Source organism: Stegastes partitus, unplaced genomic scaffold (genome assembly GCF_000690725.1).
Source record: "Stegastes partitus isolate 25-593 unplaced genomic scaffold, Stegastes_partitus-1.0.2 Scaffold403, whole genome shotgun sequence".
NCBI lineage: Eukaryota > Metazoa > Chordata > Actinopteri > Pomacentridae > Stegastes > Stegastes partitus.
The window spans coordinates 466492-479140 of record NW_007578134.1 but is presented as its reverse complement, the minus strand read 5'-3'; the positions used below and the strand labels follow the sequence as shown (position 1 = coordinate 479140).

General features: G+C 39.3%; 1 protein-coding gene across 1 annotated transcript in view; it reads left to right on the top strand.

The window, feature by feature from the left end:
• The first annotated feature begins 5031 nt into the window (after nt 1-5031).
• Nucleotides 5032-12649, top strand: part of LOC103359912 (bromo adjacent homology domain-containing 1 protein-like) — a 52443-nt gene continuing 44825 nt past the window's right edge. Inside the window, exon 1 of the mRNA XM_008285477.1 lies at nt 5032-5400. The gene's annotated coding sequence lies outside the window, so the exon portion shown is untranslated. The remainder of the gene's footprint in view (nt 5401-12649) is intronic.

Sequence of the window (12649 nt, the reverse complement as noted above, 5' to 3'; positions counted from 1 at the left end):
TTTCATCTTTTCACTCAAAGCTTCGATTAAATCCACAGCCGAGCCTGAATCCTGCTCATTTTAGCTCTTATAAACAAGCATCAATTCTTCATTTAAACAGAAAACCTGCATTTTTATTCTGCTTGTGTTATTTCAAAGACAATAATGTGACATTTCTGACTACATCAGCATGTTCAGAACTTCCTGGTTGTCTGTGTTGTCGTCACCGGACTCCACCGATGGTCGGATTGTCGTCGGTGGTTGCCATGGCCACCCCGTTGGCTCCGCCCCCCGTCCCTCTGTTTGTGATTCATTTGCTTTATCGTGACACTTTGGATTGACGGTGAACTCGGAGGAGCTGAGCAGCTTTAATCTCCGGTGTTTCTGTGTGTGTGCGTGCAGGTGAATGAGTCACAGTGGAAGCGATGAGCTCATAATGGATGACGTCGTGCTGACGTCACGGACGAACCCTCAGAGGCTCGTCGGTGAACGATGGAGTCGAGAGGCGACTCACGGAGCGATTTCTTTTCCTTTTCCGTCGTTTTGCCAGAAATAAGAAGCTCCAGAGTAAAACTACGACTCACGAAATGAGTGAATATTTAAACACTTGAAGAAATAGTCGCGTTCTTTAATTAAGCAGCAAGAAAACACTTTAAATAAATAACGTTTGGCCTCAACAAAATCAATCTTTTATGAGTTGAGACGACGTTTAATGAAATTATGTTCAATCAGCGCGCTACGCTGAGTCACCGAGTGTCATTTCTATGCTTTCGTGTGATTTTACGGCGTTGAAATCAAACACAGGACGGTTGAGGTTGGTGGAAGGTGTTCATCACTGCTGCATGGTGTGACATGAAATGACAAATTAAAAGAAAAATAAAGGTTTCACTAACATGCAAACTGACTTGAGGCGTTAAAATACGTCTTTTCCTGAGAGATCTTTGGTGGAACTTATCGGTTAATTAATCGGTTGTCAACTATTCAATCAAGCACANCGTAAGTTTTTCAGTTGGTTATTCATAGAAAATTAAGTTGGTCCAACTACTGTCGTATTTTTGTGTTATTTTAAAAGGATGTTTTGGTGTTTGAACTTATTTACCATCATTCCCAACACATATTTTTAAGTTGACAAACATTTAAGAAATTAAGTTGTTCAGATGCAAAAAAAGAGAACTTCTAGTAAAATTAAGTTCAACCAACAAGCTACTTTGAGTTAGTAGAATTAGCTATGTTTAGCTACAACTTAGCTTCAGAAACACAAGTTTTAAAGTTGGCTATTCATAGAAAATTAAGTTGGTCCAACTACTGTTGTATTTAAAATGGATTTTTCAGTGTTGTGCACATAATCTAGTTCCCAACACGTATTCTTAAGTTGACAGACATTTAAAAAATGTTAAAAAGGAACAAAAAACAATGTTTGGGCTCAACAACAAAAATTAGCATCGGCCTTTTTGAGTTGTGAGAACTTCTAATATTAATATGTTAAAGTAACAACCTGTACTGAGTTGGAGGAGTTCAACATTCTAACTGCAACCTGTGTAATGACTGGTCGCATAAACACACGTTTTTAGGTTGATTATTCATAAAAAATTAAGCTGTTTCAACTCCTGTAGTATTTCCATATTATTTAAACACAAAGAGTGTCCTGAAAGATAAGATCACTTTTATTGATCCGTCACCGGTGAAACTGAGACGTTACAGCAGCTACATATAGATCAGGCAGAGTAGGAGGCAAGACATGAAATACAAAAGTCCAGTGAGGATAAAAATAAAGATAATTGAAGGGCTGTGTTCACCTTTCATGTGTACATTTATGGCATGAGTATAATCACAAGTTTCTAAGTTGGCAAACATTATAAGTTGCTCTAATAAGTAGATATGAGGTGACGTCAGGGTGCAGAGAAATAAAACTAATAAGTCAATTTCATAACTTAAAATCAAATCTAGCTTCATGTGACAGCCATGCATTTAATGAAGTGGTGGGAGAAGGTGCCTTGAATTACTTTATAGCGCAAACATGAGAACTTCCATGCAGCATAATTATCTCTTTTTACGTCGCACTCAGTTGATTAAAACTGTTGCTAAAGTTCTGCTTTTGTACTTGTTGATAAAGCTCATAGGATAATTACAGCTGTGGCACCAACGTGACTAAACGTTTTCGCTGTTTGCAGCCTCCTGAAAAAGAAAATGGAGCTAAATGTGAATCTCCACGGGGCTGAGCGCCGGCAGCCTGATATTACAGAGTGTGTGTGAGGAGGCTTCAGGGGACACATGTTTGACGTTGGGTCCTCTGTCTGCTTCACCGTTGGTCGGGTTTGTGAGAATCTTTGTGTTTTGGGCTTTTGTGCCATTTGCAGATAGAGTCTGCTTTGCTGTTGTTACTCTTTCTCTCGTGTTTGGGAGCTTCGTGTGCTTTTCTTATCGCCGTGAGGACCCGGGTCGGTGTCGGCTACAGAAAGATCCGCTAGAAGCTCAGGATGCACGTCGTAGTTCAGCCTTTGTGTTGAAAGTATGATTAAAAACAAGTGATGTGATATGGAAGAAAAACCCAAGAAGTGTGCACAGATGTTGACAGATGTGTGGTTTTCCTTTGGTGATTGTAAAGCAGTGTGCTGGTCGTCTTCATCCATTTACAGTGTTTGCATCATTTGCATNTTTTCTACCGGACTTAAAGAGCTTTACAACGTTTTCCATTCACACACCAGTGCAGCTTCAGCGTTTTGGGGATCAAACCGACAACTTTGTGATCAAAGCTTAACCTTTTCTGCCACCTGAGCCACAGCTGCCCACACAATGTTATCCGACTATATTTTACTATATTTAAAGCAAAAGTCTGTATTTATTTTACAGATATTTACTGATGTATCCTAATGATTGGAAAATGCTAAATCATTTTTAACTGTTATTTTACAGATTTTCCAATATATAAAAAAACACAGATTGTATAGAAGATAAAAAGTATTAAATCAGGACAAAACTGTGAACAATGTGCACATCAAAAATCTGTTGTTTTACACATTTGACCGTAAAATGACAATATTATTTTAACTGTATTTAAATCCGCAAAAATTAAAAAATCATTTATATATATATTTACAAATGTTTTCTGATATTTTATACTAATTAATGAAAAATGCAACATTATTTTTTACTTGTCATTTTACAGATTTACCAAGTTAAACTAAATTAGAAACAATATCTTGTTTAATCACATACAAAAGATGTCAGTTTATATGTTGACTGTAAAAACAAACAAGAACAAAAGTGTAAATATTCGTCCATATCAAGAATCTGTACTTTAAAAATGGTAGTTTGTTATTTTCATGCAGTTCTTGGCAAAGGAAACCCCAGATGTTGTGCCTGTGAGATAAAATGTGATGATATGAGAAAACAGCGGAGATATGTTCAGGTGAGTGTTTCACTGTCAAATTACCTTTTCTTTAAAATCATATTAGAATCAGAGCTGCAAGGTGAGCAGTGGTTAGCACTGTTGCCTCACAGCACAGAGGGTCGCTGGTTCACGTCCCGGTGAGGACACCCGGGATCTTTCTGCGTGGAGTCTCCATGTTCTCCCCGTGCAGCGTGGGTTCTCTCCGAGTTCTCCGGCTTCCTCCCACAAGGTCCGAAAACATGTTGAGGTTAATTGGTGATTCTAAATTGGTTGTCCCCTGCCTTCAGCTGGGATAGACTCCAGCCCCCCACGACCCTAGTGAGGATTAAGCGGTGTATAGATGATGGATGGATTTTTGCAAAAAAAAATCTACAAATGTTTGCTGGTATTTTCACCATTTTATAATTTTTTTTTGTACTTTAGTGTTCCAGCATTTTTAAAGTAACTTACAGTCAACCTTGCTGCCAGAGTTTTACTTGTGTTTTTAACAGAATTATATATTTTTTTCAGTGTATCCTACTTTAAAGGCCTTTTGCTGCTGGTGAATTTATTTAAGTCGTATTTTTCATGCATTTCTTGTCAGAGGGACGCCCAGACTTCTGGCCTCAGAACTCATGTGTGACTCTATGAGAAGGTAGCCGTGGTGCGTTCAGGTTTATCAGGAGTTTAACGTGACACTTGCAGCCCCTTGACCCCTGCTCGCTCCACAGTCACAGTCCTGATCACCTGAATCTCACTTTAAGGTCAAAAATGTAAATAATGTCCACAAGAAGTAACTTTTTAATTCCAGTAAGTCCTTGTTTTAAAGTGTTGTCTGCAAAATTATATTTATTATTGTACCTGAATCAACGAAAACGTTTATTTCTCAGACATTTGCTGCTATTTTCACCATTGTTGAAGCGTTCAACTTCACAGGATTCCAACTGTTATATCATATTTTTAGAGGCTAGATTTAAACTGTTTTTTTTTCTTTTTAATAGAATTATTTTCATAGTGTATCCTACTTTAACTGCATTTTGCTGCTATGTGAGTTGACTAAAGTTATATTTTTCATGCATTTCTTGTCAGACTTCTTGCCTCAGAGCTCCTATGAGAAAGTACCAGTGGTGTGTTCAGGTTTATCAGGAATTTAACGTGACACTTGCAGCCCTTTGCTCCACATTCACGCTCCTCCAGGCCTCACTGTCACTCCGAGGCTCTCTGGTTCTGGTTCTGGTTCTGGCTCAGGTGCTCCCAGGCTTCCAACCATCGCCAGAGCGCATCTCTCCAACTAAGTTGAGGGTTTTTTGGGGGGCAGAGGAGGAGGAGGAGGATCCAAGCACCCCTGGCTGCGGTTACGCGTGGATACCCCTTTAAAAGGCTCACCATGTTGCCATCACATGCTCCAGCACCGAAGTAGGATGAGGATGTTGTTGCTGTTATGTAAAACGCGTTTCTTACTTATATTTGCGGACTTTTTGCGGAGGATTTCTTGACTTTGCGCGAGGAGGAGGAGGAGGCGGGTGGAGGCGGAGGAGGAGGAGGAGGAGGTGGAAGAGGGGGCCCAGCCCACCCAGCCTGTCAGCGCTGCAGTCATGTTGAGCTGCTAGTTGTTGTTCGGCTGCAACACACTGACGGACTGGTGCGCAAAAAAAACCCGAAAGCTGCGCGCAGCCTTTAACGCCAAGTGGCGGAGAGAAAGCGACGAGTCTCCAGGAAGCTCTGCAGCCGAGCAGGAGGCGGATGGGATAGAAAAAAAACACACACAGGCAGGCAGGCGGCTCGGCTCGGTGAAGGAGGAGTGCTGCTGCCTCTTCTGGTTCTTCTTCTGGCGAGCGGAGAGTTGTTTGGGTTCCCTTCCTTTTTTTTTTTCTCTCGAGCGGAACATCGGCGACATTGGTTTCCTCCTCCAGCAGCAGCAGCAGCAGCAGCAGCAGGAGGTTTGCTCTCACCTCTCGCCGTTTGTTTTATTTTTGGAGGGGTGGAGGATTTAAGGTGCCCTGACCGGGAAACCAGACGGAGGTGGTGGCTGCACACGGAGCTGCGTTACGGTGAGTACACAGGCGGCGGCGGCGGCGGCGGCTCGCGTTGTTGTGCGCAGGCAGAGCGGAGGTTCGCTCGGCCAGCTGTCCTCTTTTGTCTGCGCTGTTTTAGTCGTGTCTGGAGGACGTTGCAGAGGCAGATAATGGCCATGATGGGGATGGAGGAGATGCCCAGGGAGTGGTGCTCGAGCCGGACTGGCCGTGCGGCGAGCAGCCCTCCAGACCTCCACCTCCAGCCGGACTGGAGCAGCAGCGTCCACAAGGTCAATAAGAGGAGCTGCCTGAGCATCCTGGTCCACCTGGAGGATGGATCCACCAGGTGTGGGCAGGATGAGCTCATGGTGGGCTGCAAACTTTACTCATTTATCTTCTTGAGCTCATTTGGGCAGAAATAAAAGCCACAGATCATAAATAAAACCCACAGATGATAAATAAAAGCCTCACTGAGGCACATTCAGGTCGCACAAATGTTCATTTCTTCAATTTTTGGTCACTCATTCTTATCATTTGTTTATGCAGGAAAGATGTATAGAGCCAAACTCAACAACAACAACAACAAAATGCATCAGTCTTTTTGAGTTCATACAACTTTAGTGAAATGATGTTCAGCCAACAGGCTCCACTGAGTAAAAGGAATTAGAGCAACTTTTTAAAAGCCTGGTCGCAGAAACAAGTTATTAGTTGGTTATTCGTAGAAAATTAAGTTGGTTCAACTACTGAAGTATTTTAGTGTTATTTCAGTGTTTTGTACTAAATTATCATAGTTCCGAACATGTTTTTAGGTCGACAAACGTTTAAAAAATTCTTTCAGTGTTAAAAAGGAACAAAACTAATGTTTGGGCTCAACAACAAAACATTTTAGTCTTTTTGAGTTTTGACAACTTCTAGTAAAATTAAGTTCAATCAACAAACTACTTTGAGTTAGCAGAATTAGCCATTAAGCGTAAGTTTTTCAGTTGGTTATTCATAGAAAATTAAGTTGGTCCAACTACTGTCGTATTTTTGTGTTATTTNAACCAAACAACTAATTAATTTATCAAGAAAATACTCAACAGATTCATCAGAAGTGAAAGTAATGGATGGCTGCAGGCCTTGATGTGATGAGGAGGCAGAAAAAAGCCCAAAACAGACGTTTATAAAGGGGACACAAGTGGAAAAACAAGTCGATTTAGGATATTTTATCAGTTTATCTCATGTTTTTCATGTAAAATTTGTAGAAGAGGAAAAAAACAGTCTAAATTCTCTGATTCCAGCTTCTTAAATATGAACGTTTTCTTTTTTTTTCCTCCTTTGTGACAATAAACTGAATATATTTGGATTTGGGGGGGAAACTTTGGGGAATTTGAGAAACTGTAATTGATGTTTTTCAGCATTTTTTGGTATTTTACAAACATATATTATCAGTTTATCTCGTGTTTTTCATGTAAAACGTCCAGAAGAGAGAAAACCTGCAGTATTTCCTCGTCATAAACTTCCATACAGATGAGTAGAGAAGCTTCTCTTTTCTTTTCTTCCATCCCGGTGACCTTTGACGTCCGTGTTGTCCTTTCCCCTCATCACACAACCATAAATGTGTTTGTTCCGTTTCCTGCCGGCTCTGGTTCTTCGGGCCGATCCGCTCCTTTATTGCGGTTGAACATTGATCTCGGTGGAGTTTCTGCGGCTCAGACTCGTCGTGCAGCGTTTGTTCTGCGATCCGGCGGACCCACCTCACTAAACCTTCATAAACGTCATAAAACTTAATATACAAGTCCTTTAATGACTCACACCTAGACCCGTCATTAAATCGCCGTGCAGCGCTCATAACGGAGCCATAAAGGCGTTGCACAGTGAGTTAGCGGTGGATTCCTGCCAGCAGACGAATCTAACGCCTAAATCATCGACGGAACACTTGCTGCTGGAGTCGCTCTGGATTAGCGATATATATATATTTAGGATATTCAAACAGTCTGCGTTTAGTTTCATTAATTTTATTCCAGCTCGTCGTTCAGCGGCGCTAATCCTCCGCAACACGTCGGCCTTCGCTTCATTTTCCCCGACGTTCCACAGTAATTCCACGTTATTGGTTTTTTGGGAAGAAGCACGACTCCACAGATCTGCTGCTGGTCCGGCTGGTCGTCCGTCACACAGCCGAGGACGCTGCTTAAAAGTCGAACTGTTCCTCCGCTACAGTCACCTGAAAATGAATTTTAGACCTAAAAATAAGCTTCTAAAGCACAAGATAGAGAAACAGTACAGATTCAGAGCATCCTGTCATGAAAAAGATGTTTAATTGAAGAGACTTTGAGGGTTTGTAACTCGATGGGGGAAAAAACAGCATTTTATTTAAAAAAAAAGAAGAAACAGCAGCTTACATTTTTGTATTTCTTGTTTTTGCTGTACTGAACACATACACTGTAAAAAAAAACAACTTGTTAAAAGTCTTTAAACTATATGTTTAAACTATGTTTTGTTATAATATCTAATAAAATCACATTAAAATGCATTAATTCACATGTTTAACTGGGCTTACACTATTAATCTAATACATCTGGTGGTTTGTTCTTTTATATTTGACCATAAAATTCCACTATTTTTTATTGTACTTGGACCTTAAAAACATTATTTGAAGCCACCTGCTGTTATTTAAAAGAACAGGATTGAAACATGGTGAATATTCTTTATTATAATTATTTTATTTTTTTCTCTGTTTTGTTACATTTCAGGTGATATCCAGTAAATTCATGAGAGAAAAGTATTAATTTTCATATTTATCTTTAAAATAAAAAGGCTTACCTTGTAAATAATCTGTTTATAGAAGGTAGTTGTTCATTTAACCATAAAATTATATATTCTTTATTATACCAGCAAAAAAATATTATTATTTAAAGCCACTTGTTATTTAAAAAGAAAATTTCTTTATAAGACGGACTAAAAAATAGTGAAGATTTTTATGATAATTTTATTTTACTTTTTTTTTAATCTGTTTTGTTAAATTACATCTATTATCTAGTAAAATCACAGGAAAAATGTACTGATTTACATATTAAACTTAAAAAACAAAAAAAAGACTACAACTGTCAGTAATGTTCACATAAAAAACAATATCTAGAAATGAAAAATTACACCATTTTTCATTATATTTAAATCAGAAAAATGCAATTTTACAGCCACTAGCTGTGTTTTGAAAGAAATTCTTCATATTAATGATTGAAAATGGTTAACATTTTTTTATGTAAAAATTTTAGATCAATTACACATTTTATCCAGTTAAAAAAATAAATAAAAAAATCAGCTTAATTACATGTTGACTGTAAAATTATATGTCCACGTCAAAAATGTGTTTTTACATTCACTAATTTGTTCTTTTGTAGTGTGTGACTGCAAAATGACACTTTTCAGCTGTATTTAAATCTGCTAAAAACTAATTAAAGTGTTCGAACAATTTTTTTTATGTTGTCTTTTTACAGTGTAACTCCTTTACATCAAATATCACCAATAAAAAGACACAAACCAGTTCAAAGTCTCTAAAAAGCATCTGATTCCTAAACTCTTCTGCTCTTTGATGGTCTCAGTGACCATAACTGTGATTTCATTTGATCCTAACGAGTCCAGTTCGTCTGTTTGCTCTGTCGCCTGTCGTCTGATCCTCCTGATGAGAAACCAGATTACTGTGGCGGTTGCTCGGTTTCACTCGGAGACTTTCTGTCCGTTGTCCTGAAGGAACCTTTTACCTGCCGGCTGGGTTGAGCCCGTCACATCTGCTGGGCGGTTTTCTGCCTCATTAACGTCTTTCATTGGACGTTGTTTTATCTTCAGAGCGTCGGCGGCTGAAGCCCTGATAATTCACTTCACCGTCCTCGCTTCATGTCCGCTGGTTTTAATTAGAGCACGTGTTGAAGTGCGTCGATGCTTCGGCTCCTCTGGGGCGCCGATCGGCTCCATGTTGGGCCAACGGAGGTGTGATTTACAGGAAGTGACACTTTTTTGTGGTTTTCATGTCGGTGACAAAAAAAAAAGAAGCTTCTCTTTTTAAAATCTGAATGTTCCCGGACACACAGATGAACCATTTTACATAATCAAGCATCAGGTTGAAGGTTTTTAAAAATCCATTTTTATCTCGTTAAGGTGTTGAAATGGGCGTTTTTTTAATAAGACACATAATGATTCTTGTGGTTCTTTTAGATTTGGATGCTAAGATTTTAACTTTCACTGCAGTTTCCAGTCTCCTTGTTTACCAGTGATCAGCACCGACGCTGAAAACAAACACAAATCAGTTGACTCAACGTAGAAAATATGAATTCTACATTGTTGATTGTGATGTTTTGGATTAGAAGAGGTTCTAGAGGGATGTTTTCCTGCAGCTAGAGCATGCAGAAAGGTTTAATCTGCACCAAAACATCAAAATATTGCATTGAAATTAGCAGTTGACTGATTATCAGATCCAGTATTGCTGCAGTTTGTTAAAGAGAATCCGTGAAAGAGGAAACTAGAATCTGTCCTTTCAGTATAAAACACACGTGAGCAGCTCAGACGAAGCTGTCGACTCCCTCAGTAACTGAAGGAATTCATCATTTTCTTACATTTAATTCAGGAAACTACCATCATCATGCAAGTTTGGAAAATTCTTTTTGAAATTCCTAATTGCTTTCACCTCTGTTTTCGTCTGAGAAACTCACTTGAGCTCGATTAAACGTTCAGATTTGAGGTTTCAGAGACAGATCGTGACTCTGCTCTGCGTAGTGATGGTGTGCAGCAGGATCCTCTCAGAGGACTCACGTTTTGCTGCTGCTTCAAACTCAGGATGTCGTTTATTCCTCGTGCTCAGTGACAGCTGACGACCGCTGGCTTCGGCTGCAGCCAGCTGATCGATAAAAACACGTTTATTTGTCAGGATTTGGCAGAAGAACGTCTTCAGATCGAAGCTACGCTGCTGCAGGAGGAAGTTTTAAAAACGCAAAAGACAAACACCGTCGGTGATGGTTTGTAACGCAGCGACGAGACCGATTGGATCCTAAAACGGAGACGTATTGATGGTTTGACGGTCGCTGCAACACGAGGGTTTGAGCTGATGCTGGTCGTCTCCTGGAGCAGAGTTCAGCTCCTCCAGCTCCTCTTAAACCAGTCCAGCAGCAAAGTGGCTTTTATTGAGCTTCTGATTCGTCATGATTTGTGTAAAGCAAGATGAAAAAATATGCTTTAAACCAGCGATGCTCAAACTGGGGGTCGGGACACCCATGGGGGTCCCAAGATAATTTCAGGGGGTCGCCAGATTATTGTCAAATAAATAAATAAAATAAAGCCTACATTTATCAGATAAATGTGTATCAGGGCTGTCAAAATTCAAAGAGTAGACTTCCTCCCACTCCTTTTTTTTAACCTGTTAATATTAAGATTTGATTATGAGACATTATTCTTCTTTTTTGCACTTTAAAAAATTATTTTCTTTTGTTTTTATATATTTTTTTACCCTTTCATTTGTATGAAATAAATTCAATTCATTCATTTATTCAAAAGAAAATGAACGTGTTAATGAACAGAGATCAATCTGTGGAATCAACTCGTTCATTTTTAACACATTAATGAATGAACAACAAAGTTATTACTCATGAGATGTTAAAAATTCTAACTGGAATATAAACTTATGTTGTAACTTTTTAAACTCTTTTCATGCTCAGCACCCAGAACGACGTTTCATTTAAGACTTTTGCTGCATAAATAAAGTTTCTCCAGACGTTAACTCTGCAGCCTCCAGCGCTGCCACCTGATTAAACCACCATGTTTGACCATTTTGAAATAACAGACACAAAGAATTAAATAATCCCGGCTGTCGTTTTGGATCAGAGGTGAGGAAAAGGCCTTGAAACAGCCTTTAGAACGAATCTTGGGAAAGGAAATTAGGCAAAAATATAAATGAAGAGCAAACTGAATCAGCCAGATAATGAAGAATGAATACAGCTGCACAGCGTAAAGAAGTCTTCAGGTGATTTTATCTGTATCTGAATCCAAAGCAGTTAAAGTCCTGGTTCGGTCCCTCTGACTGATACATGATGAGATTATTACCGGTGAAGCATCAGCAGCAGGTTGAACTACTTCACATCAAATCTGTTTTTCTCTAATCTTTGATTTTTGTTGCTGCGATATTGAATCACTGGAACATTTCCCAAATCGTGACAAGTTTAGAGAAAGAAAATCAGAGTGTGGTGGAGCTGCTAACAACTCGTACAACCTGAAAATGTTCTGCTTTCTGCAGAAGAAGGAAAACGGCTGGAAGATTTAATCTGTTGGACTTCTAGAGCTTGTTGAGTTATCCTCTGTGTCAACTCTTCATCTTTAACCCAAAAAGAAAAGCAGTCAGACAAACGTAGCAGAGGAGAAGGTCGATGTTTTCCTCTGAGACGCAGTAAAGTAGTCGAGTAAATGTACTTTTGCAATCACAGAATTTTGAGTGTTTGTCGGACTGACCCGTAAAACCTGATCTGAGAGCAGCTGCAGCTTCCAGCGATGCTCGACCCTGTTCGCTTTCATTTAGCTGTTGAAGGAACATCTCGTCCCCACATTAAGAAGTCGAGGCAGCAGCTCGACATTCTTATTTCTGTTTACTTGTTGCACCGATATCAACAGATTACGTTTGGTATTTTTGCATCTTTTTGTTTTTATCTTCCTTAAACTTTTGCTGCTTTTATTCTGGCTGTGATCATTTCCTCGCTGCTGTCTTTCAAAAACTCCTCTATTTAAAAGTGCCGTGTGAATAAAGTTATTATTAGTTAGATTAAATATGAATAAAAGTAGTAAATGACCTTCATTTAGTGATGATTATGAGTTTTTATTCACCAATAGGTTTATTCTGACTGGAAACAACAAAAGACAGAAAGACAGAGGGGCATGTTTGACATATCCAGGCTTTCTTTGTGTACATCGACTCGACAAAAACTAAAGCTCCAGTCAGAGATAACAGGTGTCACAAAGGTGGTTTTCAAATTTCTTTGTCGACTTTCTGCTTCAGACTCTGTTCACATAAAAGGAGGCATTTAGCGCGTCACGTGACTCTTCTTCTGCACAAAATGAAACCATCATCTTCAGCTGCTTCAGTCAACACGTTGTTTTAATGGAGAACAATGAGGAGCATAAACATTTATGACGGTAAAAAGCGGCGCTACTGCAAATGGTGCAAGACAGGAATGCTGGTAGAAAACTGTTAGTTTATAATATTTTACTGATGTAGCCGCTTATTTCCACCTGACAGCTGAAGGTTAAAGTTAAACTTTGTTTGTCTGTA